The sequence below is a fragment of the Suricata suricatta genome, chromosome 4 (assembly GCF_006229205.1).
Source record: "Suricata suricatta isolate VVHF042 chromosome 4, meerkat_22Aug2017_6uvM2_HiC, whole genome shotgun sequence".
NCBI classification, from domain to species: Eukaryota; Metazoa; Chordata; class Mammalia; order Carnivora; family Herpestidae; genus Suricata; species Suricata suricatta.
This window is the reverse complement of record NC_043703.1, coordinates 27,358,934-27,386,160: the sequence shown is the minus strand read 5'-3', so window position 1 is coordinate 27,386,160 and position 27,227 is coordinate 27,358,934. Positions and strand designations below refer to the sequence as shown.

Below are 27,227 nucleotides of genomic sequence, written 5' to 3'. Positions count from 1 at the left end.
TAAATAAATAAAACATTTTAAAAAAGGTGCATTACATGCATCTCATCCAGGTTCTAGGTACAATATTTGCTGTCACAGATACCATGTTGCTCCATGGTACATTGGTTATAGAAAAATGACTAGGACTTATCTGTATAGAGTGGCACTGCAGTCACTGCAATGTTTCCTTGGTACTATGCAACAGTGGCCAGCCTGCAAACATGCATATGGCATTGCAGGCCTAGCTGGGACCCACTGAGTGTGGGTGCCGGCCTTAGGAGCTTGAACTTGGTATTCGCCTTTCTTCTTCCTCTCTTTTCTTTTCCTCTTCTTTTTCTTTTTCTTTGTTTTCTTCATCTCTCTTTCTTTTTTCCTTCCTTCCTTTTTTGTGAAATATAACAGAAGAGGAAGGAAGAAGGGAGGAGAAGGGGAATGGAGGGAAGTGAGCAGGAAGGAAAGAAACAACTTGTTATGTATGGTATTTTAAAAATTGTCTCATTTTATTTAGGCATATTACTGCCCTCTGACGTTGCCCATAGTTACATGCTTTTATTTCCACTACATATGAATACATGCATACATGCGTGCATGTGTGTACGTGCATGTGTGTGTGAGTATAGGTAATATCACAATCAAAACTATAATTTAAATGAGATATTACCAAAAAATTCACTGTGAATCATATTGTTTCTTTTGTTTTTTGGGGGTTTTTTTGTTTTTTATTTTTTTATTTTTTTAATAGTTTATTGTCAAATTCATTTCCATACAACACCCAGCGCTCTTCCCCACAAGTGCCCTCCTCCATCACCACCACCTCTTTTTCCCCCTCCCCTTTCCCCTTCAACCCTCAGTTCATTTTCAGCATTCAATAGTCTCTCAAGTTTTGCATCCCTCTCTCTCCCCAACTCTCTTTCCCTCTTCCCCTCCCCCTGGTCCTCCATTAGGTTTCTCCTGTTTTCCTTTTAGACCCATGAGTGCAAACATATGGTTTCTGTCCTTTTTCCATGTTTTGGCTACTGTTGACATTGCTGCTGTGAACATTGGGGTACATGTGCTCCTATGCATTAGCATCTCTGTATCTCCTGGGTAAATCCCCAGCAATGCTATTGCTGGGTCGTAAGGGAGTTCTATGGATAGTCTTTTGAGGAACCTCCACACTGTTTTCCAGAGCGGCTGCACCAGTTTGCATTCCCACCAACAGTGTAGGAGGGTGCCCGTCTCTCCACACCCTCTCCAGCATCTGTAGTCTCTTAATTTGTTCATTTTAGCCACTCTGACTGGCATGAGGTGGTATCTCAGTGTGGTTTTGATTTGTGTTTCCCTGATGATGAGTGATGTTGAACATCGTTTCATGTGCCTGTAGGCCATGTGGATGTCCTCTTTGGAGACGTGTCTGTTCATGTCTTCTGCCCATTTCTTCACTGAGTTATTTGTTTTGTGGGTGTGAAGTTTGGTGAGTTCCTTGTAGATTTAGATATTAGCCCTTTATCTGATATGTCATTTGCAACTATCTTTTCCCATTCTCATATTGTTTCTTTTGATATCTCCCCATTTACTCACTCATACTAAACCAATAACAATTTATAGTTTGGAGTAGCAGCTCAGTATTGGTGTGATTACTGATGCCATTTGAATTATATAATGAGAAATAGATTTCTGGAGTTTGAAACCCTCTGGAGCTATGTAGGAACCTTAGAACCTGTTCCTCCGAGGTTTTTTTTGAAGTATAGCTTCTTAAATTTTAGGAACATTGATTTATTTTAGATTTTAGACTTCCCCAAATTAGATTATGCCCAGTCTTTCTCAGCAGACCTATGACAAACTCTAAAATTATAAAACTTAAGCTCTTTAACACTGTCTCTCCTACATCATCTCCTGCCATTACCACCTTCACACCTTATGTTCCAACAAAATTGGGCTGCTTAAAATTGTCTAATCCAGTTGGCTCCAGGCTAGTGACAGGAGTTAAGGACATTCACAAAGACACATCCTTTATAGCCCCTCCATGTGGATACCTCCACCTAATGTGAGGTTAAGTGGCTAATAAGCGTGCCAAGATCTCTAACATAATATATCAATTCTAAAAGGTGGAGGATATTTAACTGTAACGCTTTTAAACTATAATATAAAATAAATAAACAAATATATTGGAGTCATGATTTTTAAAAAATCTCTCGACACCACAGAATAGTGCAAAGATCATGTGCAGCAACTTTAGTTATTGGGAGTCCTTGTCATTCCAAGAGAGGTATTGTATGCAAAGCTATGAATAAACAGATCCTAAATAGAATGCCTAGGATTGCAGTTCTGTATCTTATTTTGGACAATTACTGACAGCATTTAATGGGAAATATAGTTGACTATACCACAGGAAATAAGATCTTCCTCCTGCACGGGTTTTCCCCCAATGGAAAGAAAATATTTTAACTGAGAAGCAGAATACAAAGCCAATTTTATATAAATAATATGCAAAACAAAGTTATTGATTTTAGACTTAATTTAACTTGTGTTCAAATAAGTAAGGGGAGGCCTACAAGAGAAATGATCAAAAATAAATGAATTAAGTAAATAAATATAGGAGTTATACTTGTCCCTTTGAAATGACACTAAAGAGAAAGAGGATGAATCATAAAGCACCTCAGCAGAGCAATTCCCCAGAACTCTGGGGCAATTCCCCAGAACTCTGTGTGTGGGGAGGTGCGGGCAGAGTATGTCACTACTGAGCAAATAAGTACCTGGCAAGAGCAGGGCAATGACTCAGGGAAGGGTGTCTCTTTTGAGACAGGAAGTGGCTCAGCCACAGCGAGAGCCAGGCCTGAGATCTGTGTCTGTATAATGCAATTCTACCTGAATAAAAATGTTGGCTAAACAGCTGGAGGGAAGGGTGAAGCTGTGATGTTTGTCCTTGTCCGCCTAAACTCTTCTAGAAGTCCATAAAGAGAAGTTAACGCTCTTAGATCATTTGGGGGTGGGGGGTGCAGAGAGGGAGAAAGAGAAAAAGAACAAATCCAAGGCAAATTCAACAGCTAGATAACGTGTAAAGATTTTTGGCTGAGGTGCCTGGGTTGCTCAGTTGGTTAAGTGTTGTACTCTTGGTTTTGGCTCAGGTGATCCAACCCTTGGTTTCTGCGAGGCCAAGATCGCATGGTTCATAGGTTCAAGCCCTACATGGGGCTCTGAGCTAACATTGCAGAGCCTGCTTGGAATTCGTTGTCTCCCACCTCTCTGCCACTCCCCTGCTTTTGTGCACTTTCTCTCTCTCTCTAAAAATAAATTTAAAAACTAAAAAAAAAATTTTTTTTTGGCTACTTGATTGGGCTTTTAGGAAAGACCTAACAACAACAACAAAAACCGGAGAGAACTACAAACTGTAAGTTTAGCCCAGTTAGGAGAGAGGGTCATAAAGAACAAAACTAAGGGAAATCATTCTGGGTGATAAAGTTTGTGGACCTCAATTATTACTGTGTATCATATCAAAACAGAAACCTTCTTTCTGAAACAGTCTGATTTATTTCTCAACCTAAGGAATCCTGTAGCCAGAAAATTAGAACACAAAATGAAATATAAATTGATCTTTTGGTTCTGGTGAGAGTGTAGTAATAAGAAAATAGACTTCTTAGAAATCATTCTCCATCTGCTGGATTGCTGAATGCCTGCTATAAGGTAATCCACACAATTTGAGTTGTAGCTGAATTAAAAAATTGTAGGAGCACCCAGGTGGCTCAGTTGGTTAAGTGTCCAACTTCGGGTGCGGTCATCATCTCGTAGTTTGTGGGTTCAGAGCTTGGAGCCTGCTTCAAAATCTGTGTCTCCCTTTCCCTCTGCCCCTCTCCTGCTCATGCTCTGCCTGTCTGTCTCTCTCCCAAAAATAAAAACATTAAAAAAAGTTTTTTTAAACTAAAGTCAAACATTGTTGTTCCATAGATTTAAACAAGAGCAGTCCTGAAGCTACTTCGAGAAGTAAAAAGTTTGATCCTAAATCATTCCTGATGATCTTAGAAAATGACTCAATGCATTATTTCCTCATATTTCTGCAAAGACTTTCAACCATCTATTCCTGAACTGATCCCCAAATACTATTATCCTGGTGCATACCTAATCTCTCCCAAGATACTGCATTCCTAAAAAAACAAATAAGAAACAGGATGAAGTGAAATGGTAAAGAAGAATTCTTAGAAATTAACAATACAATAGACAAAATCTTTGATGGAAAAGATGAAAGGTGATGTTACGGAAATCTCCCAGAAAAATATGACAAAATGACAAAGAAAAAGACCTACAAATACATGATAGAGCCTAAAGATTGATCTAGGAGAACATCTGAAGAAAAGGGGAATTCCAGAAAAAAGAGAACAAATTTTCTGAAACTGAGGCCATGAGTCTTCAGATTAAAGGGCCCCATTGATTACCAGCAGAATAAACAAAAAAAAGATCCATACTAAGGCATATAGTCATGAAATTTCAGGATATCAGGGATGAGAGAATTAACCGTCAAGTATGAGGGCAAAAAAGACATTTGAAGACACAAAGGAATTCAAACATATGACTTTTGTAGGAAACTACTGGAGAATATACTCCAGCAGACAAGGAAGTACACATGATAGCAAACTTCAGGGACTACAGGAAGAAAGGGATCCAACACAGGTAAGAGACACAGCAAAGTCCCAGAGTAATACTCGTGAAAGATCACCCTAAATGAGAGCTGGGCAACAAGCCCAAGAATACATCAATGACGATTGGAGGAGCAGGATGGGGGAGACTCTCTCCAGGGAAAAGAATAAAATTGATAGATTGCTTGTTACGTTTGAGCACTTGAAAAATAATGATATTTGATGTATAAAAATTTCTCAATGACACACTGAGAAATGGAGCAGTTCCTAACATTAAGAAATGACAGGGCTGCCTGGGTGGCTCAGTCAGTTAAGTATCTGACTTCAGCTCAGGTCATGATCTCATGGTTCTTGAGTTTGAGCCCTGTGTCAGGTTCTGTGCTGACAGCTTAGAGCATGGAGCCTGCTCCAGATTCTGTGTCTCTATTCATCTCCTGCTCGCACTCCCTCTCTTTCTCTCTCTCTCAAAAACAAATAAAGACACACACACACAAAAAGGAAATGACAAAGTGTGGCAATTAATGCTAGGAAGAACAACATTTTATAGCAAAGGATATGACTCTGAAGTATAAATATTTACACAGCCATGAAAATGTAAATACTGAATATCCATTTATCCAAAAATTGTGGTGTAACTATCATGGGAAAGTGGCAAATATAAGGAAAGTAGGGTTGGTGGTATAAGAGATGTGGGATATTAATAAATAAATTTGAAACTGATTAAATAAGAGATACCTATATAAACAGATTATTTAGAAACATGGAGGTAAATACCAGAAAAAAGTGTAAGTGTAAGAGTTTTACTTGGGGAATGAGATGGAGATGAGCAAGAGATTTTAGTAAGAGTACTGTATTTTTAAATGGATATTCCTTTCCTAAAATCTCTCCCTTTTCCTTCTCACACACACACACACACACACACACACACACACACACTTCTATGAATTAAGACTTTTGAGTGTTCAAGTGTGTCTTAACAAGAGAGAAAACCAAGAAGAAAGACTAATTTCCTTTCCATTTTTAATTTTTGTTTTTGAGAGAGAGGTGGGAGGCAGTGGGAGAGTGGGAGAGAGAGTCCCAAGCAGGCTCCATGCCCAGCTCAGAGCCCAACATGAGCTTGATCTCACAAGTGTGGGATCATGACCTGAGCCAAAATCAAGAGTCAGACACTTAACCTTCCAAGCCACTCATGTGCCCCTAATTTATATTTTTGTGCTAACTTAGTTTATGGACTCATTGCCTTGACCACTGAATGATATCAAGACCTTGAATAAGATGAGAGGCTTAATTCTAGGACATTGGAAGCTGTCTGGGGCATAGCTTGTTGGGTTAAGATTAGGATCTGATGGGGGGGCTAAGGCATTAGGGGTGCTTTTGGAGTGCTTTGGGTGGGAGATCACAAATTAGGGTGTCCAGAAGAGAGGCGTGCATAATGACAACTCTTGCCTCTAGCCAAATGTCTCAAGACATTTTACTACTGCCTGTCAGAAAAGCATGGAAATAAATACACTAATCATGTGAACAAAGTCCTCTAGATTCCTGCATTGCGTAATCAGGGAACAGAGCTGCCTGTACCTAGGGGTGAGGAAAGGGTCGATAAGGACTGTGGGGACTCCGATGGAAGACCATCACTTTGCATAATTTCTTTAGGGTTATTAAGCAGATTCATAGGAATGTTTGGTAGATTCTTTACCCCTAAACCAGGACCTATAATGGTCAGATATGTGCCTTATTTCTACATAATTCCATTCTACAAAGGAGCAAAGTTCATAATAAAGTCTTGTAATTTCACAAATGAATGGTTGATTCATTAAAAATTATAAAATTTTCTTTGCTTTCTGTCAATAGGATTATATTTTTTTCACTTTTGAGAAATTTGGAACCAAGTCGTTATGGCAGCCTGTCTGGGTTTGAGTTCCAATACCACCTCTTTCTAGTTCGTGACCCTGAGCAAGAGACTTAACATTTCTGAGCTCAGTTTCTTTATATGAAAAATAGAGTATATACAATACCTAGATCTTTGTGAGAACTGATACATACATCTTTATGAGGGCCAAATGAGATAATGTTCAGAAAGTATTCCCGAAACTGGCACAGGTTAAACACGCAATAGATTTTACTTTTACACTTCATCCAAGATACCTTGCCTTTATTTATATTCACAATTACCAGTTTTATCAGTTGGGGTTTACACTTAGCAGCTAGAAGCAAATAACAAAATGGGATATTTAACTGTTTTCTCTCAGGTAAAAGAAGTCTGGGGATGGATGGGCTAGATTTCATAGCCAAAGTCATCAGAGACTCAGCCTTTTCCTATATTTCTACCATGCCTTTTGTAGCCATGGCTTCTATCTTCAGAGTTTCTTCATAGTCCAAGATGACTGCTGAAGCTCTAGCCACCACATTTGAGTTCCAGGCAAGAAGCAAGACAAAGAAGAATAAGTAAAAATGGTTCATTCAAGCTGGCTGTCCCTCTCTTAAGAAGCCTTTCTGGATTTCATGTGTAGCTGCAGTAGAGGCTAGGAAAAGAAGAATTTTAGCTGTTCATATTGCTACCCAGAATAAAATCAAGGTCTTGTTACTAAGTAAGAAGAAGAGAATCAATATTAGTTTGGTAGCTAGCCTCTCTCCTAACTGTAAACCAGGACCCTAACATTGCCATCATTATGAGGTTTTAATTGATCTAAGCATGACTACTAAATTACATTGTCTGTTTTTGCCCTGTGGTAAAGATGTGCTCCAGCCACTGGAATGCGTCTCTTAAAGTCTGTGTGACAGTAATTCACTTCAAGATACAAATCTAAGATTTTTGAGTTCTAAGAGTAAGACAGATTCCCAGTCACTATATTTTGCCTTCAGTATACAAATATATACCGATACATATATGTATTTTGTCATTCTGTATTGTTCATGGATCATAGGCTATCTCCAGATAGGCATGTAAAGGGATAAAGTCAGCCAGTATATAAGACTAAGCTGTTTACTTGACTCAATCATTTAAAAATGGCATCACTGGGGCACCTGGGTGGCTCAGTCAGTTAAGCGTCCGACTTCGGCTCAGGTCATGATCTCACAGTCCATGGGTTCGAGCCCCACATTGGGCACTGTGCTGACAGCTCAGAGCCTGGAGCCTGCTCAGATTCTGTGCCTCCCTCCCTCTCTGCCCCTCCCCTGCTTGTTCTCTGTCTCTGTCTCTCAAAATAAAATAATAAAGACAAAAAAAAATTTTAAATGGTATCACTAATTATTAGTCTAGAAAGTATGTGATCTAATAATTGATAGACTTTTCCAGTGAGAATGTTCTGAGAACAAGGATGTGATATGGCATAAAAAATAAAAAATCTACTCTTTAAAGTACATTTTTACCTTTTACATAAAAGAGAGAGATAATGTAAGTAGTGAGAATGATGCTCTTTGAGGAGAAAAATTATAATTATTCTTTAAGAACTAAAGTTTAATAATCAGCACAGAGACACCACTGGCTTACAGGACCTACCATGGACAAGGCAGATGACCAAGTATCCAAGGTTTGGCTGGGACATTCCCAGTGTTAAAACTGAAAATATTAGGTCCTGGGAAACCTTCAGTTTGGTTTGGGAAACAGTTACTCTACTTTTAGCTAATATCAGATAAACTGGCTTATGGTCGCGTAAGAGAAATGATTACATTTTTTTCAGATCTGGATAACAAAAACCTAACAGATGATTCATTGTTAGGAGACATTGATTCTTGAAGTCAGAGGTGAAGGTGACTGTTTCTGGAAATGTTGCAGGTAGGAAAGAAGCCCAACTAATCAGTCTGTGATTGTTGTCATGTTATGAACATGTGTTTGTGGACCTGTCTGCTATTGACAGTGAGTCATGCTTGCAAATAAAATAAGTGTTAATGAATGAAGAGAATTTTTATAGTAAACTTCAACCTTAACTTAAAGTATTAGGTATTAGTCCTCACATCTGACTTTTTAAGTTCTCATATCCGGTTACCAGATAATATACAGGGTTGCCAAGTTAAATTTGTATTTCAAATAACTAATGAATAGTTTTTTAGTTTAAGTATATCCCAAATAATGTGTAAGATGTACTTATCCTAAAAAATTATCCATTGTTTATTTGAAATTCAAGTATAGATGGGAATCTTGTATTTTTATTGGCTAAATCTGCCAACTCTGTGGGAAGAAAATTACAGTGGGCTCATTGGTACCAGTACAAACACACGGCTTCTTTCCTTGATAGGGCTCTCTGAGCTACAACAGCACATCTCTGTTTCTCCCATGAGCCCCCTCTCATCCTTTCCATGATTCTTATCATTGTTCTTATGCACCTTTGCCTTTTCAGAATAAGACATGGGTGCTTCACTGAGAAAAAGCACAGGGGGTCAGGGGAGGATGTAAGGCAGAATTCCTTCATTCCCATCCCTACCCTCCCATCCCAACTGTCTGCATCTATGTTCCTGTCCTTTCTTCTTCAGTTCTTAACTCAGAACGCAAATGCTCCTTCTGCTGACAGTCTTTCCCCTACAAAATGTATTTCAAGGTCTTGGCTCCCTCAGCTTCTCCCTTCCTGCTACTTCTCTGTCTTTGGCATGTGAACAGTCATGGCTTTTAGAACTTTCACCAAAGCCTTCCCTTGGCCTTCGAATTGCCATCCTCTATCTTCTCTTTTATTTGACACTCAAGTTCTTTGAGGAGCAATCTGTGCCAGTATACCCCTCACCTGACTCAACAGCAATTTACCTGGAAAATTTTGTTAAACTGCTGGTTTCAAGATCTTTCCATAGACCTACTAAAATCCTGGGGTGGGACCCTCACAATGTCTAGCCAGTTCTGTCTCCTGAATATCTCTGGGCTTTGTCCCTGCCTCTGAGGGCCTACTGTCCCAGCATTAGTCCAGGTGACCATGACTCCTGCTGTCTTTCAGTTTCCTATGTGTCTCTGATCTCCTGAATATGCCTACACCTCGGCCTCGGATTAATTGTATATTCCTAATTTATCTGTCACAATTCTTTTTTTTTTTAAGTTTATTTTGAGAGAGAAAGAGAGAGAGTGAGCATGAGCGGGAGCCAGAGAGAGAAGGAGAGATTATCCCAAGCAGGCTCCAAGCTGTGAGCATGGAGCCCGGCACAAGAGTTGAACCCACAAATTGTAAGATCATGACCTGAGCCAAAACCAAGAGTCAGACGCCCAACTGACTGAGCCTCTCAGGTGCTCCTATCTTGTCACATGTCTAATTTGAGTTCTTTACTGACTTCCCCTTGCCTTTAGGATAAAATCCAAGATCCTTAGCATACCAAATAGAGTTCTTAATTATGGCTACTCCTAACCATACAGCCCAATCACTCACCACCATTCTCCCCAAGAATGCTTAACCACTACAATCTCTCTAGGCACTGTACATTCTCGTTTCTCAGGTTTTTCTTGTGCGCTTTCAAAGTTCCTCATACCTGGAACAACTTTAAGATGAGGGAGTAAGGTAAACACCTATACTGTGGCTATATTTATAGTGAGCACCTTGAGAGCAAGCAAGGTATGGCGTTCATTTTTGTGACGTCATCATATACCACAACATCATAAGGTGTTGTGGTAGGTACTCTGTCAGAGGAAGAGTGTCTGGATGAACTACCGAATGATTGAATTAAAAATTATTAAAAAGCCAACAAGCTATTTCCTAAGGAAGAAGTGTTAAGATGCAAATTAAATTTTAAAAGACAACTGGAAGTTAGAATATTATACTTAGAAAGGAAAAGGATTGCGGAGTTCATATAGCCTACCTTATAATTACTGTAGAGTCACAAAATTTAAAAATTAAATGTAACTCAGATGTACACATATACTTCATCAGAACTGAGTCCATATTCAGCTATATTTGCTGCTTTGTTTTGTTTTCTTCTGTTTCGTATGCCCTTGATTCTTTGGTCTTCTCTTTGTTTTACTTTCTCTTTACCATAAAATCACACAATGGCTACCAAATTTCTTAATGCATATAGTAAATGTAACTAGTAACCTCAATTCTAATGATAAATATAGACAGACAGACAGACAGATAGATAGATAGATAGATAGATAAGATGATATTCATCCTTGTATCTGAATCTGTGCTGAACAGTTCAAACATTTAACAGTCATCTCTCTTAATTTTTTTATGATTATTTATTTACTTTAAAAGAGAGGGAGAGAGAAAGAGAGAGCAAGTGCAGGAGAGGGGCAGAGATAGAGGAGAGAGAGAGACAAAGCCTGACACAGGGCTCAAACTCATGAACTGTGAGAGTCTAACCTGAGCCAAAATCAAGAGTTGGACTCTTAACCAACTGGGCCACCCAGGGGCCCCACCCCCACCCCCAATCTCTCTTACTTCTGCCTGTGAGTAGGATGTTGTAACTGAATGAAACAATTTATTTCCTTGCAGTCCAGACATTTATCATCAACTTTTTATGTTTTCTTCATATTTTTTCTAATTAATTGTGTTCTCCACAGTAATTAGACAATATAAATGCTCCAAGCAAAACTGAGTTCCTTATATGAATAATAGTGTTCTCCTTCAGGATATATAGGGGTCACTTATATATTTGTGTATGCTAGATTTGCAGACACAAGTTCAGAATACTTACGAACCTCTCTTTTTTCACCTGTAATGGCACAGTTTGTCTTATGTTGCAAGTATCATAGTATAGTCTGTTAACTTATTTTTTCCTGGGATTCATTTATTTATTTGGTTATTTTTTTTAACGTTTATTTATTATTGAGAGACTGAGAGTCAGAGAGACAGAGCATGAGCTGGGGAAGGGCAGAGAGAGAGGGAGACAAGAATTTGAATCAGACTCCAGGTTCCGAGTTGTCAGCACAGAGCCCGACGCGGGGCTCAAACTCAGAAACCGCGAGATCATAACCTGAGCCAAAGTTGAATGCTTAACCAACTGAGCCACCCAAGTGCCCCAAACCCCAAGTTTTATACACCCAACATGGGGCTCAAACTTACAACTCTGAGATGAAGAGTGACATGTTCTATATACTGAGCCATCCAGGTGCCCGCCCTCCCAATTTTTTTTTACTGTAGTAAAATATATAACATAAAATTTACCATCTTATCATTAAAAATTTTTTTAATGTTTTTTTAAATTTATTTTTGAGAGATAGAGAGAGACAGTGTGAGCAGGAGAGGGTCAGAGAGAGAAGGAGACACAGAATCTTAGGCAGACTCCAGGCTCTGAGCTAGCTGTCAGCACAGAGCCCGATGCAGGGCTCAAACCCATGAACCATGAGATCATGACCGGAGCCGAAGCTGGAATTTTTAAGTACATAGTTCAATGGCGTTAAGTCCATTCATATTGTTGTGAATCATCATCACCATCATCTCTGGAACTCTTTTCATCTTGCAAAACTGAAACTCTATTCCATTAAACAATAATTCCCCACTACACCCTTCCCTCAGCCCCTGGCAACCACCATTCTACTTTCTCTCTCTGTGATTTTGACTACTTTAAGTACCTTATGTAAATGGAATCCTATGGTATTTATCTTTTTGTGACTGGCTTATTTCACTTAGCACAAAGTCCATGTTGTAGCATGTGTCAGAATTCCCTTGCTTTTTTTTTTTTAATGTTTTTTAAAATTTTTATTTATTTTTGAGAGACAGAGAGAGAGACAGCAGGAGCAGGGGAGGGTCAGAGAGAGAAGGAGATGCAGAATCTGTAACAGGCTCCAGGCTCTGAGCTAGCTATCAGCACAGAGCCTGATGCGGGGCTCGAACCCACAAACCATGAGATCATGACCTGAGCTGAAGCCAGCCACTTAACCAACTGAGCCACCCAAGCGCCCCTCCCTTGCTTTTAAGGTTGAATAATATCCCATTGCATGTATATAGTACATTTTGCTTATACATCCCTCTGTCTATAGATGTTTGGGTTGCTTCCATTTTTTAGCTATTTTGAATAATGGTGCTATAAACATGGGGGTACAAATAACTTCAAGAATCTGCTTTCATTTATTTGGGCTCAAGTTGAATTGCTGGATCATATAGTAATTCAAGTTTTGATTTTTTTAAAGAATTGTCATACTGCTTTCCACAATGGCTGCACCACTTTGCATTTCCACCAACAGTGCCGGATTCTCAGTTCTCCACATCCTCACCAGCACTTATTTTCTGTTTTGTTATTGTTGTTTTGTTTTGTTTTTGATAATAGCCATCCTAATGGGTGTGAGACAGTAACTTGTTTTTATTATTAGAATTATTAGGCCTATTTTTTTTCAGCTGCTGGTCAATATTCTGCTGATTATTCTTTTTTTTTATTAGTTTATTGTCAAATGGATTTCCATATAATACCCAGTGCTCATCCCCACAAGTGCCCTCCTCCATCACCACCACCTCTTTCCCCCTCCCCCTTCCCCTTCAACCCTCAGTTCCTTTTCAGAATTCAATAGTCTCTCATGTTTTGCGTCCCTCTCTCTCCCCAACTCTCTTTCCCTCTTCCCCTCCCCCTGGTCCTCTGATGGAAAAAAGACTGCCTCTTTGGCAGGTAGTGCTGGGAGAACTGGACAGCAACATGTAGAAGAATGAAACTAGACCACTTTCTTACACCATACACAACTTACACCATAACTCAAAATGGCTGAGGGACCTGAATGTGAGACAGGAAACCATCAAAACCTTTGAGGAGAAAGTAGGAAACAACCTCCTTGACCTCAACCGCAGAAATTTCCTACATGACACATCCCCAAAGGCCAGGGAAATGAAAGCAAAACTGAACTGTTGGGACTTCATCAAGATGAAAAGCTTCTGCACTGCAAAAGAAACAAGAAAACTAATAGGCAACCGACAGAATGGGAAAAGATAGTTGCAAATGACATATCAGATAAAGGACTAGTATCCAAAATCTACAAGGAATTCACCAAACTCCACACCCAAAAAACAAATAACCCAGTGAAGAAATGGGCAGAAGACATAAACAGACACTTCTCCAAAGAGGACATCCAGATGGCCTACAGGCACATGAAACGATGCTCAACATCACTCACCATCAGGGAAACACAAATCAAAACCACACTGAAATACTCTGGTTTCTCTTCAGATTGTATAAATCTTTTGCCTTTTACAAAACCACACTGAGATACCACCTCATACCAGTCAGAGTGGCTAAAATGAACAAATCAAGAGACTATAAATGCTGGAGAGGGTGTGGAGAGACGGGCACCCTCCTACACTGTTGGTGGGAATGTAAACTGGTGCAGCCACTCTGGAAAACAGTGTGGAGGTTCCTCAAAAAACTATCCCTAGAACTCCCATATGACCCAGCAATAGCACTGCTAGGGATTTTCCCAAGGGATACAGAAGTGCTGATGCATAGGGGCACATGTACCCCAATGTTCATAGCAACACTGTCAGCAATAGTCAAATCATGAAAAGAGCCTAAATGTCCATCACCTGATGAGTGGATCAAGAAGATGTGGTATATATACACAATGGAGTACTACATGGCAATGAGAAAGAATGAAATCTGGCCATTTGTAGCAAAGTGGATGGACCTCGAGGGTGTCATGCTAAGTGAAATAAGTCAGGCAGAGAAGGACAGATACCATATGTTTGCACTCATAGGTCTAACAGGAGAACAGGAGAAGCCTAATATTAGGCCTATTTTAAATGATTGTATAGCCTAAAGTTACTACTTTTAAGTATGTTTGTGAAGCTTTTTTAGTTGTTGTTAGCAAATAATAAATAAAACATAATGAGCTCATTTCCTGAATAGTGATCTCTAATGTTTCTGACACCAAGTGATCGGTCACCTTGAATTGATGACAATATCAGTTGTGTTTGAAATTTGGTGTTAAAGTGAGAAAAGACAATGGCATTTTTTTTGGTTTAATGAATCTGTATTTGATAATATTATGAATTATTGTTAAGGGTTTTTTTGGTTTGCTTTTAGCTATGATAATGGGTATTTTGATTATGTTTAAAAAAGAGTTCTTCGAGAACCTGGGTAGCTCAGTCAGTTAAGCATCTGACTTCGGCTCAGGTCATGATCTCATAGTTTATGGGTTCGAGCCTGGCATTGGGCCCTGTGCTGACAGCTCAGAGCCTGACGCCTGCTTCACAGTCAATGTCTCCCTCTTTCTGTGCCCTTCTCCCAGTCACACTTTGTCTCTCTCTTTCTCTCAAAAAAAGAAATGTTAAAAAATTTAAAAAAGAGTTCTTACTTATTGTGGTAATCATTTCACAATATATGTAAGGCAAGGTATTATGCTGTGTACCTTAAACTCATACAGCGCTGGATGTCAATTATATCTCAATGAAATTTAAACCAAAAAAAAAACAAACAAAAAAGTTCTTATCTTTCAGAGATTCATACTAAAATGTACATAGACAAAATGAAATAATGTCTGGTATTTGCTTCAAAATAATCCAATTGAGGCCAGGGTGAAAAAAAGCCACATTATAGATAAAGATTAGTCATTAATTGATAACTGTTGAAACTAACCAATGAACCTAGGAAGATTTATTACATTAGTCTCTCTACTTCTGAGGCAACTGTGATTTTTCATTATACAAAGTTTGTTTTAAGCTGAGTTTGATCCATTATGTATTTAAAAAGCTAACAGAGGTACCTGGATGGCTCACTAGGTTAAGCCTCTGACTCTTGATTTCAGCTCAGGTCATGATCTCACGGTTCATGAGTTTGAGCCCTCACCAGGCTCCATGCTGACAGTGTGGAGCCTGCTTAAGATTCTCTCTCTCCTTCCTCCCTCACCCTCTCTCTCTATCAAAATAAATAAATAAGTAAGTAATAGAGAGATAAATAAACAAATAAATGAAAAAATAACATTTTTTATGTATGGTAGGAGTAGGTTTTCACTTAATACAGGAAAGAAAAATATGAAAATTAAAATATTTATATCACACTTACATATTGCTTTTCTTGCATTTGATCCTTACTATAGATGATTGATTTAGTTCTGAAACAATAGTAAGCTTGTATTATATTAGAAAAAAATTTCTGATTACTAAAACTTAAATAATTTATTGAATAAAATGGAGGCAGAAAACATTACTTGTGAATTGATACATAATCCAAACATGCCCGCTTTCTGCCTAAAGCCATAGTACAGTTCCATCCAATAGAACTTTCTGCAATAATGAAAATGTTCTATATCATCTCTCTATGATTTGTAGTCACTAGCCACATACGGCTATTAAGTTGGCTGGTGTAACCAAGTGGCTAGTGGGACTAGGAAATGGAAATTTCAATTTTATTGATTTTCACTTGTATTGTTAAGCACTTTTCATTATATCTGAGAAATTATGTTTTTCAGGGAAAATGTATATCCTTTGGACAAGTGAAAAATAAAATTACAAACTTAGTCCCCCCATATATTAAAAATTGGTAATTAGAAGTCCTACTACTTGACCTAAAATACTTTACAGATGTTAAAATTTAAACAGAAGACTATATAAATAATCTATAAATAATATTACAGATTTTAAGTATAGTTCATTATTATATGTCTTGTTTTAAGGTGTCAGCATTTAGCATACCAAATATGCACTTAATAATTTCATGTGTATTTAATGTGTCATAGATGAACACATTTAATACTTATACCAACACTATCAGGTAGGTACACTATTTATATTTCCATTTCTCAATGAAGAAACTGAGACACAGAGAAGAAATAACTTACTCCAGTTAATGATAGCAACTTGTGGGACTAGGATTGGAACACACAAATGTGGCTTAGGTCCACATTCTTAATTGCTTTGTATATTTCCTTTCTTGAAGTAAGTTGCCTGGAAAAGGATTGAGAAAGAATAATTAATTAGTTTTTAAAAATGTGTTCATAGGGGCGCCTGGGTGGCTCAGTCGGTTAAGCGTCCGGCTTCGGCTCAGGTCAGATCTCACGGTTCGTGGGTTCGAGCCCCGCGTCTGGCTCTGTGCTGACAGCTAGCTCAGAGCCTGGAGCCTGTTTCGGATTCTGTGTCTCCCTCTCTCTCTGACCCTCCCCTGCTCCAGCTGTCCCTCTCTGTCTCTCAAAAATTAAAAAAAAAAATGTGTTCATAAACTTAGAGTTTTTGATCACTTTGGAAAAATCATATGTAAAGTATTATAAGGTCTTGTGGAAAAGGATATAAAATTGAATATGGAGTATCAATGACTATGTTTACTGTCTCCACTGCCCCCTATAAAACTATGTCCAGGAAAAGAAATCTGAAATAAATATTTTGTCTATTTTGTATGTTCAGATTTCTAAAATTTTTTAAATGTCATTTATAAAATGTTGTTATAATTATAAAACATACTAAAACTTCTTTATGATTTAAATTAATATTTTCTATCAGAGACAATAAAAACTGTATTATAAAAGTTTATTAAAAATTTGTCTGAATAATTTGACTGTTTATTTTCCCAAATGCTAACTTAGAGAATTAGTCTTAGTTGAATCTGGAGATGCTTTTATTTTTAGTAAGTTATTAATTTCATATTCTTTAAAGATACAATTTTGGGGCGCCTGGGTGGCTCAGTTGGTTGAGCGTCTGACTTCAGTTCAGGTCAAGATCTCACAGTTCGTGGGTTCGAACCCCGCATCAGGCTCTGTGCTGACAGCTAGTTCAGAGCCTGGAGCCTGCTTCCGATTCTATGTCTCCCTCTCTCTCTGACCCTCCCCTGCTCATGCTGTCTCTCTCTTTCAAAAATAAATAAATGTTAAAAAAATTTTTTTTAAAAATGATTTTTAAAAAAAAGATACAATTTTACTTATTTGTTAGAAAAACAAAATAAAACATTTTCTCCCTGAAGAGACAAGTCACTGATACTCCTTAAAACTGAACTCTTTGAAGTGACATTTTAACCTCTTTCAAGTTGTCAAATAGATTGGGGGTAGAGGAAAAAATTCATGTTTCATAAATGATTCTTGTCTTCCTTCGTTGATTTCAATATTTTATTTTATTTAACGTTTATTTTTGAGACAGAGAGAGTGGGGGAGGGGCAGAGAGCGAGGGAGACAGAGGATCTTAAGTGGGCTCTGTAATGACAGCAGTGAGTCTGATGCGGGGCTCGAACTCACAAACAGTAAGACCATGAACTGAGCCAAACGCTTAACTGACTGAGTCACCCAGGCGCCCCAAGTGATTTGAACACTTTCGAAGCTGAAAATACTTTTTGTATATGCCATATGTATACGACCTCAGATGACCTTTTTGTAAAGCAGGGGATGCAAGGGATACATGGAGTACCTTAGTCTGAACTTCTGAGATGTCTGGCACACTTTCAAGTTGTTTGCCATGAACATGAATCATTATGTTATAGCTGCCCTTTATTTAATACCAATTATGTGACAGGCACTACACTAGGTATTTTGTTATCTTATTAAATCCTTACCCCAGTGAGGTGGGTTAATTTCATTTCAATTTTACAAGTAGGGAAATTAATATGCAAAGGGAGAATTCAACTTGGCCAGAGTCAGTTGCTATGTAAGTGACAGAGTCAGCTTTCAAATTCTGGCCTACCAGGGCTGGTCATTGTGAAGAGTAAATAAAATAACCCAGGTAGAAACAAACTAAATGTCAACTGATGGATGAATGGATAAATACTATGTGATATATACATACAATGAAACATTCAGTCTTAAAAAAACTAATGAAATTCTGATACATACTATGACATAGATAAACCTGAGGACATTATGCTAAATGAAATAAGCCAAATGCAAAAGGATGAATCTTATGTGATTCTACTGACATGAAGTACTTAGAATAGTCACATTCATAGAGATAGAAAGTAGAGTAGTGGTTGCTAGGAACTAGGAGGTGCAGGGAATGAGGAGTTCGAATTTCATGGATACGGAGTCTCAGTTTGAGATAATGGAAAAGTTCTGGAGATGAATCATGGTGACAGTTGCACAACAATGTGAAAGTATTAGTGCCACTGAACCATACCCTTAAAAATAGTTAAAAGGGTAAATTTTATGTTATGTACATTTACCATAATAAAAAGTAACTTAGAGAGAAAGAAAGTGAAGTGGGAAGAGGGGTGGGGGTGGGGGAGAGAGAGAGAAAGAGAGAGAGAGAGAGTCTTAAGCAGGCTCCATGTTCAGCACAGAGCCAGATGTGGAGCTTGATCTCCAGACCCTGGACCATGACCTGAGCTGAAATCAAGAGTGCTCAACTGACTGAGCCACCCAGGTGCCGCTCCACCTCACCACCCCTTTTTAAAGTAGGCTTTATAACCTGCACAGAGCACAACACAGGGCTTGAACTCATGACCTTGAGATAAGCACCTGAGCTGAGATCAAGACCTGAGCTGAGGTCAGTCCTCAGACGTAACCGACTGAGCCACTCGGGCAACTCATGAAAACTCTTTTTTTACCCCCCCCCTTTTTTTTTGGTGAGGTGGGTGGGAGCATCTGGATGGTTCAGTTGGTTAAGCAGCCAACTTTGGTTCAGGTCATGATCTCAATGTTTGTGAGTTCTTGCCCTGCATCAGGCTCTGTGCTGACAGCTCAGCCCCTGGAGCCTGCATCAGATTCTGTGTCTCCCTCTCTCTGCTTTTCCCCACCTTGTGCTTACTTTTTCTCTCTTTCTCTGTCCCTCTCTCAAAAACATTTTTAATGTTTATTTATTCATTTGGGGGAGGGGTGGATGGGCAGAAAGATTAAAGAATCCCAAGCAGGCTATGCACTGCCAGTGCAGAGCCCAATGTGGGACTCAAACTCACAACTGTGAAATTATGACCTGAGCTGAAATCAGGAGTTGAATGCTTAACCTACTGAGCTATCCAGGAGCCCCTTCATGAAAATTCTTAAGTAGAGTTATAGCCCATTATAGAACCAATACAAGGTTTAGAATCATGAGACTCTATCTATAATAATAAATGAAAGTGGGCAGGAGATCATTAGTGATAAGCCATTTAAGTGGTCAGACCTGGTTCTATTTACATTTAGAATCAACCAGGAAATTTTTCATGGAGAAATATTAAAGATTTCCTAAACCTCATTTACAAAGTATGGAATTTTTGGTAATCTCTTGGAATATTTTTTGTCGACGTCAAAAATCCTTAAAAAACAAGACAACATCCTATGAATGGCTACTACTGTGTGCATCTATTGCATGGCAATCAAATGGAGGTTTCAATCAATTATAGTCAACAAATCAACATTGAGGGCCTACTTTATGCAAGGCCCCATATTAGGTACTGAAAGCAGATACATACATCCTTTCCTTCTCTGTAGCCAGTGCTTGTAGGCAGGGGAAGTAAACATACACAAGAAGCTGTAAAAAAGACAGGTGAGTGAGCAGGCTAAGTAGCTAAAGCCTTTCGAAAGGAATGTTGGAAAGAATAGGCAGATAGATAGTCTGACAATCAGACAAACATGCACATTGTCACTCTCTGGAATGAAAGGACAGATTAAAAAAAATTCAAATAGACCAGATTCTGATGGATAGTTTTGCATTAATTTATTCCTCCTGTCCTTATTTTAGGGTATGATTTTTTACCTTCTACTCTTGACATTTTAAACATATGCATAAGAGAATGCAGAAAGTGAAGCAAATTACCTATATCTGTCCACTTACCTGAAGCCTAGTTCCTAACTTTGAGAAGGATGAAAAGGCATATATGTGTATACATGAAGGACCTATTATTTCTGGAAAAGTAATAAGTTATTGCAAATCCCAGATAAATGCAGGTAATTCAATAGAAAGAAAGGCAAATGACCAGATCAGCGAAATGATCTCCACATGACCAATGAGGATATCAACAAGGATTTCAACTTTATTAATCATCAGAGAAATCAAAATTGAAATCACATTAAGATACAACTAGTATTCCCATCATAATGGCTTAAGTAAAAAAGACACAATACCAAATGTTTGTGAGGCTGTGGCTTACCTGGAATTCTCATAGATTGATGAGGGAGGGAAAATTGGTATAACCAATTTAAAAAACTGTTTGGCAGTATCTACTCAAGCTGAACATATGCATGCTCTAACATCTAGTGTATCCACTTATAGGAATATATTCATCAGAAATAAGTACATAAAGTAGCCAAGATATATCCAAGAATATTGTTAGCAGTGTTGGCCATAGTAGCCATGTTATGGGTTGAACTGTGCTCTCCCTACCCTCAATTTATATGTTGAAGTCTTAACTCCCAGTATCTCAGGCTGGGGCCTTATTTGGAAATAGGCTCATTGCACATGTTATTAAAGTGAGATCATAGTAGGGTGTGGCCCTAACCTGACTAATGACCTTTTAGAAGGGGAGACTTTGGACACGGACACACACAAAAGGAGAATGCCTTTGGAAAGGTGAAGACAGAGATTGGGGTGATGCTTCTATAAGGCAAGGAACACCGAAGGTTGCCAGAAATCCCCCCAAAAGCTAGAGGAAAGGCATGGAATAGAATTTTCCTCACATGTTTCCAAAGAAGTCAGTCCCACTGACATTTGAGCTTAGCCTTCCATCACCAGATCATGAGATAATACATTTCTGCTGCTTAACCCACCCTGTTTGGGATACTTTGTTACAGCAGCTCTAGAAGACGAATACAAGCCCCAAAGTAGAGTCAGCCCAAATGTCAATCAGTTGTATTTACTCAGCAAAATGGGTAAATAAAGTATAGTATATTCATGCAGGGGAATACTACACAGCAACAAAATGGACTAGCTACTCTTATACTCAACTGTATAAATAAATCTTACAAATATAAAGTTAAGCAGAAAAATCGACTCAAAAGAGTACATATACTATGATTTCATGTATATAAAGTCAAAACTATAAATTAGTCCAAACTATTTTAGGGTGTTAAAAGTCAGGATTATGGTTACTGTTTGTCTGGGAGAAGAGACAGGAATTGGGCCAAGGGTTTTTCTGAGGTTCTGAAACTATTCTATTTCTTAATATGGGTGCTGGATTTGTTTAGTTTATGAAAAATCTTTGAGCAATACACTTATGAAATGCATACAAGAATGTATATTTCTTTTTTTAATGTGCATTCATTTTTGAGAGAGAAAGAGAGAGCGCTCACGAGCGAGCATGAGCAAGGGGGAGGGGCAGAGAGAGATGGAAACACAGAATCCGAAGCAGATTCCAGGTTCCAACCTGTCAGTACAGAGCCCGACATGGGGCTCGAACCCATAAACTGCAAGATCATGACCTGAGCCGAAGTTGAACGCTTAACTGACTGAGCCCACCCAGGCACCCTAAGCATGTATATTTCAATAAAAAGTGTTAAAGTAAAAAGGAAGAAAAAACCCCAAAACTAAACAAAAAGAAAAGTTCCTTTTACCTCAGTTGTTTGTGACCTTTGGTAAATTTCTTGAGACTCTAGGTCTCAGTTTTCTGATATATAAAGTGGTAGTAAGAATAGCTCTTATTGCATATGTTTGTTGTGAAATATAGGGAGGTAATATATATGATGCACTTAGTAAACTGATTGGCAGCGTTTAATTAATGTTAGCTATTATTACCATAATTGTAATGATTGACAAGCTTACTTTTGGATAAACAAATGACGTATTTTCTGTGGTTACACATATTGGAGGCTTTTATTTTAGGATCACTCCTGCAGAGCATAAATCCAGACATTTATCTTAGAAAAAAATAAGATGTGGCCAGGTTGGGAGGCCTAAGCAGCTTCTGGATTCTTTCAGCAAGTCTACATCCTCTCCAAATTATAATACTTATTCCACATTTTAACTATAAAAGGTATTAAACATCACTTTTTCTTCTTGCAGTAACTAGAAAATGGAAGAAAGGAAAAGAACCTCCAGGATTAATATGACTTTTTATTTGTATGGTTACATTTCATTTGAGCTTCACAACAGCCTGTGGGACAGATAGGGAAGGAATCAGTATTCTGATATTTAAGATGAGCAAACCAGCTCAGCGGGTCAAGTGACTTGCCTAGAAGCCACATTGCTAAGATATGCAGAGTTGGGATCAAAGCTATTAGAAAATTATGTGGATAATTCAGGAAGTAAAAGAAGGAGGGTGGGGCACCTGTGTGGCTCAGTTAAGGATCTAACTTCAGCTCAGGTCATGTTCGCACAGTTTGTGAGTTCAAGCCCTGCTTCAGGCTCTGTGCTTGCTGACAGCTCAGAGCCTAGAGCCTGCTTCGGATTCTGTGTCTCCCTCTCTCTCTTCTCTCTTGCTCACACTCTTGTCTCTCTCTCTCTCTCAAAAAATATATAAACATGAAAAATAATTTTAAGAAGAAGGGTAACTGAAGATGAATAATAAGAGAATCTTTGCTTGAGCAATAATGGCAAATGGAACTTTCTGTGATGATGCAAATGTTCTTTCTTTGCTCTGTCCAACACAATAGCTGCTAAACATTTGTGGTTAGTGTCACTGAAGAACCAAGTTTTTAATATTAATTTAAATGTTAATGATGACCTGTAGCTATCATATGTATGTGCAACTATATCATTTCCAGGAATCATGGTAAAGTCCCACGGTCAAGGGGTTGGGGCTGCACTGAGAGTTGCCATTCCGTCCACTGTATGTGTTTATGTCGTCTTATATCCCAACCTTATCTGAAGGGGCATGCATGGGATTGGGATTGTTTGGCTTTTAAGCTTACACGCATACAACTAATGTTAGATATCTATTGTATTGTCAAAGACTATCTTTTTGGAGGGCTCATTTATTGTATCTTAAAAAGCAAATGTTTATGAGGAACCTGGTGCTAAATCATTTGTAGACGACCTGCTTCTGAGTCAGGGTTTCATACTTAGCAGAGCAGCTCTCTCACTGCGATCTATTGAAAGTCAGCCCTCAATGAAAGGGTTTGAAAAAAATATATAAGAAGAGGGGCACTTGATCATGATCTCAAGATCAAGAGCATGTGACTCTTGATCTTGGGATCATGAGTTCAAGCTTCATGTTGGGTGTAGAGATTATACTAAAAAAAAACCACTTTAAATGAAAGAAAAATGAGGGGCGCCTGGGTAGCTCAGTCAGTTAAGTGTCCATTCTTGACTTCAGCTCAGCACATGAACTCACGGTTCGTGAGTTCAAGCCCCGTGACGGGCTCTGCACTGATGGTGCAGAACCTGCTTGGATTCTTTCTCTCTGCTCTTCCCCCACCCCTCAAAATAAATAAATAAATAAATAAAAGAAAAAATAAGAAAAAAAGTACAAGAAATAAAACAATATTTAATACCTGTTTATAAAATTGTAAGAACATACACACACAAAAAAAGGACAAAAAAATAGATGTTTTACTTGTTTTGAAGCAGCAACCCCTGAAAGAATTAGCAATGATCTTTAGATTTATCCTATTTGGTAGCAATACATTTTACTAGATTATTTCTTCCAAAAGAAATGTTGACATGTTGAGTTCATGATGTGTTGGAGATCTATATTTATTTTTATTAGTAATGTTTTGGAGAGCCGTTTTTTGGTGGATGTGATAGGAACAGTCAATGGAGTAGTTTTTAATGTTTTATAAGTGACTATATTTGAACTAAGTTGGAAGTGGAGTGGTAGTTTCACAGATAATCACTTCAAGGCTGCATTTACCTCTCTGAGTCTTAGTTTTGGTATCTCCAAAATGAAAGTTTTAGAATAGGTGAGTAGGAAGTTCCCCTGAAATACTAAAGTTTTAGGAATCCATGAAAACACACATTTCTCTCTTTTTCAGACATTTAGGCTCTAAGGAAATTTCAGTGGTCTGTGAGCCAAATCATCTGTTCTGTTCAAACCATAGAATTAAATTTGATTTTCTAGTCTGTGCTATATTTGTAAGTACACATGTGCTTTTTTGTAACATTTATGCTTTTGTTTTTAAAAGTCGGTATCTGGATGCTATGATTTGGATGTTTGTGTCTCTTCCCTCCCACTGCCCCAAATTCAAATATTGAAAATCTAATGCCGAAGTTGATAGGAAGTGGATCTTTAGAAGGTGATTAGGTCCAGAGGCATGGGATTAATGCCATTTTAGTCCCTAGATACATTCCTCAGGACCCCTTCTGCCATGTGAGGATACAGTGAGATGCTAGCAGTCTGAAACCTGCATGGAGTCCCTCACTAGAACCCAACCATGTGGGCATCCTGATTTTGGTCTTACAGCCTTGAGAGCTGGGAGAATAAATATCTGTTTATAAGCCCCCCAATTTTCTGGATAAAGAAGATATAAGCTTGATGTCTTTCTCTTTATTGGGGAAATCATGTCAGAGTTCTCAGTGATCATTCTTTGTAAGCAAAATTTATAGACATGTCATGGGAGCTTCACATATTATTGACAGGTAAAGTGGAAAAGTATAAATATTTTATTTTTTCTATGACATCTAGCTCCCTTTTTTCATGATCTTGACTTACTCTGGCTCTGTCAGGCTATTAAGTTTGTTTGTTTTTCCCTATTTGAATCTAAAGGCCAGAAATGGGTATGAATTTCTTCTTAGTTCTGAAAAGGCAGCATCTTGTATGTCACTCCATCTGAATACTGTCCTCATTTTGTCTCTTCAGATATTGAATGCCCTTTATCCTCACTACTGAAACCAGTCACTTTTACCATATGGGAACCTTATTGGTAATGTATTATATTGTTAATGGTGAAGTGGTATTCTGACTTCAGATGATTTAACAAATGAGGAGACATTTTTCCCTCCTAGTATTTCACACACACGCACACACACACACACACACACACACACACACACACATACACACAAATAGTGTTTGTCTTCTCACATGATGATCTTGCAGTAGTCAGTCAAGAGAAACCTGTCATAATAGGCAATGTACTCAGTGTCCTTTCTGCTCTTCTATGATGAAAGTGATTATCAGGCTTGCAGAGAAAACAGGAGACAAATAACACATAAAATCTTGCTTTAATATGGTCAAAGAACAGCCTTCTCTACTCAAGGTAAAGCAAAGAGCATTTTAATAATATGTCTTAGCCCAATTTCAAATACGTAATCCCTAAGGCCAAATGGCTGTTGATTTGCTCACATTTGTTGCTCATGACTAAACAAAAAATGAAAATGTTAAATAACAATAGTGTTAGGACAACTTATTAGAATTCAAATATTTTCTAATTGTTGTCTGGCAATGCCTCCATATATATGAGTACATATGTAAAATAAAGCTGGTAGGAAATACTTAATATGGAAATTGATTTTAATCTCTAAGCTAACTCTCTGGTGCTTCTCCCTCTCTTCTGTTTCTCTGTTTATCCTTTATTTTATAGAGACAGTTTCAGCTTGTAGTATTTAAATGAACATGAGATAGTCAATTTTCTGTGTCAACTTGGTTAGGTTATAGCTCCAATTATTAACTCAAGTACTAACCTAGGCATTGCTGTGAAGATATCTTCTAGATATTATGATCAAAGTCCAAAATCAGTTGATTTTCTTCTATAATCTGGATGGGCTTGATTTAATTTTCTGAAAGATCAAGAGCAGAACTGAGGCTTCCCTGAAGAAGAAGAAATTCTACCTGTAGATAGCAGCTTCTAGAACTCTTCTACAGTTCCAGTTGCCTGTACTATGGATTTTGGATGCTTAGCCAGCCCTCACAACAGTTGTAGCCAATTCCTTGCAATAAATCTCTTCATATGTATCTTCTATTGGTTCTTTTTCTTAGGTTGAGTCCTGACTGATAAAAAAAACATTAGCTGTGTTTTAGATTCTTCCTGTATCTCGCTATATTGATATTCAATGTAGTGTATGAGAATAAAGAGAGAGAAAGGAAGTAGATACCTGATTGTCAAATTGCTCACTCAGATTTCCTCTCTTAAATTAGAGAGAACAGATGACAGGAATCTCAGAACCAGTTAAATAAGGACACTGTGTAAAACTAAATTGAGGGTCAAGCCTCCAAGCTGCTTAAAAGATCCATGTATATGGTAATAGAGATTAAACTTTGGAGTAATAATTATGCTCATTTTCATTTATCAAAATGACAAACAATAGTTACTTGTATTTTCTAAAATCTACTTTAGAATTTAGTGTGCAGAAAATAATGGCTAGTGAATTTTTTTAGGTAGAGATAGAAATCTTCAGACAAAATGGACCTTTACCTCTTTCCAATCATTCTCTAGATAAATATACAAAATTGTACACATTCCAAATGCAATTAACTATTAGGATCTCTGGTTACACTAACCGTCAGCAGCTACTTGAGGAGTAGTTCTATGTTGTATGTTTTGTTTTGCAGGGGAAGTGATGAAACACTAAAAGTCAAGAAGTAAGGAAAATTGGAGCATTTGCCAACCTGTGATTTAGGCCTGTGTAGAAAGCCATCTGCCGGCAAGGGCATATCTGTATCAACAAAGAATCCTGGCACATGTATATGCAGTTTGGCATATCTGGTTTGAACTAGGAGGAGAGCATGGAGGATGGCAAGAAATCAGTTTACCTCTAAAGGGAATGGCTCTGCTTCTGGGAAGGTAGGAGGGATTCCCAGTGGGAAGTATGTCCCAGGAAAAGGGGTCCCTATGACTTGATGGCATCACTCTACAGAACTTCAAAGTCATTCTTGGTGGAAAGACTGTAAATACATTTTTTCTGCATGAGAAAAAGGTAACAATGGAGGGTACTGGGGGTTCTTCTGGGGATAAAACATCAATTAATGTGAAAGGACAGTTTCCACTTCACCCAATTTTGATATTAACCATGTTTATCACTTTACATCTTGGCACTTGTCTAGTTTGGG

General features: G+C 38.1%; 2 long non-coding RNA genes across 3 annotated transcripts; one reads left to right on the top strand and one right to left on the bottom strand.

Annotated features, from left to right (window-relative positions):
* LOC115289399 lies at positions 1-25,978 on the bottom strand. Its single transcript, XR_003907605.1, has 4 exons — positions 25,862-25,978; positions 16,255-16,360; positions 15,480-15,528; positions 1-360 (listed from the first exon to the last, which is right to left on the bottom strand). It is a non-coding gene; the product is annotated as an uncharacterized LOC115289399 (long non-coding RNA).
* On the top strand, positions 24,229-27,154 carry LOC115289400. 2 transcript variants are annotated; one of them, XR_003907606.1, is made up of 3 exons: positions 24,229-24,313; positions 25,038-25,101; positions 26,730-27,154. It is a non-coding gene; the product is annotated as an uncharacterized LOC115289400 (long non-coding RNA). The 2 variants fall into 2 exon arrangements; XR_003907608.1 differs by lacking the exons at positions 24,229-24,313; positions 25,038-25,101 and adding an exon at positions 25,353-25,437.
* The last annotated feature ends 73 nt before the right edge of the window (positions 27,155-27,227 follow it).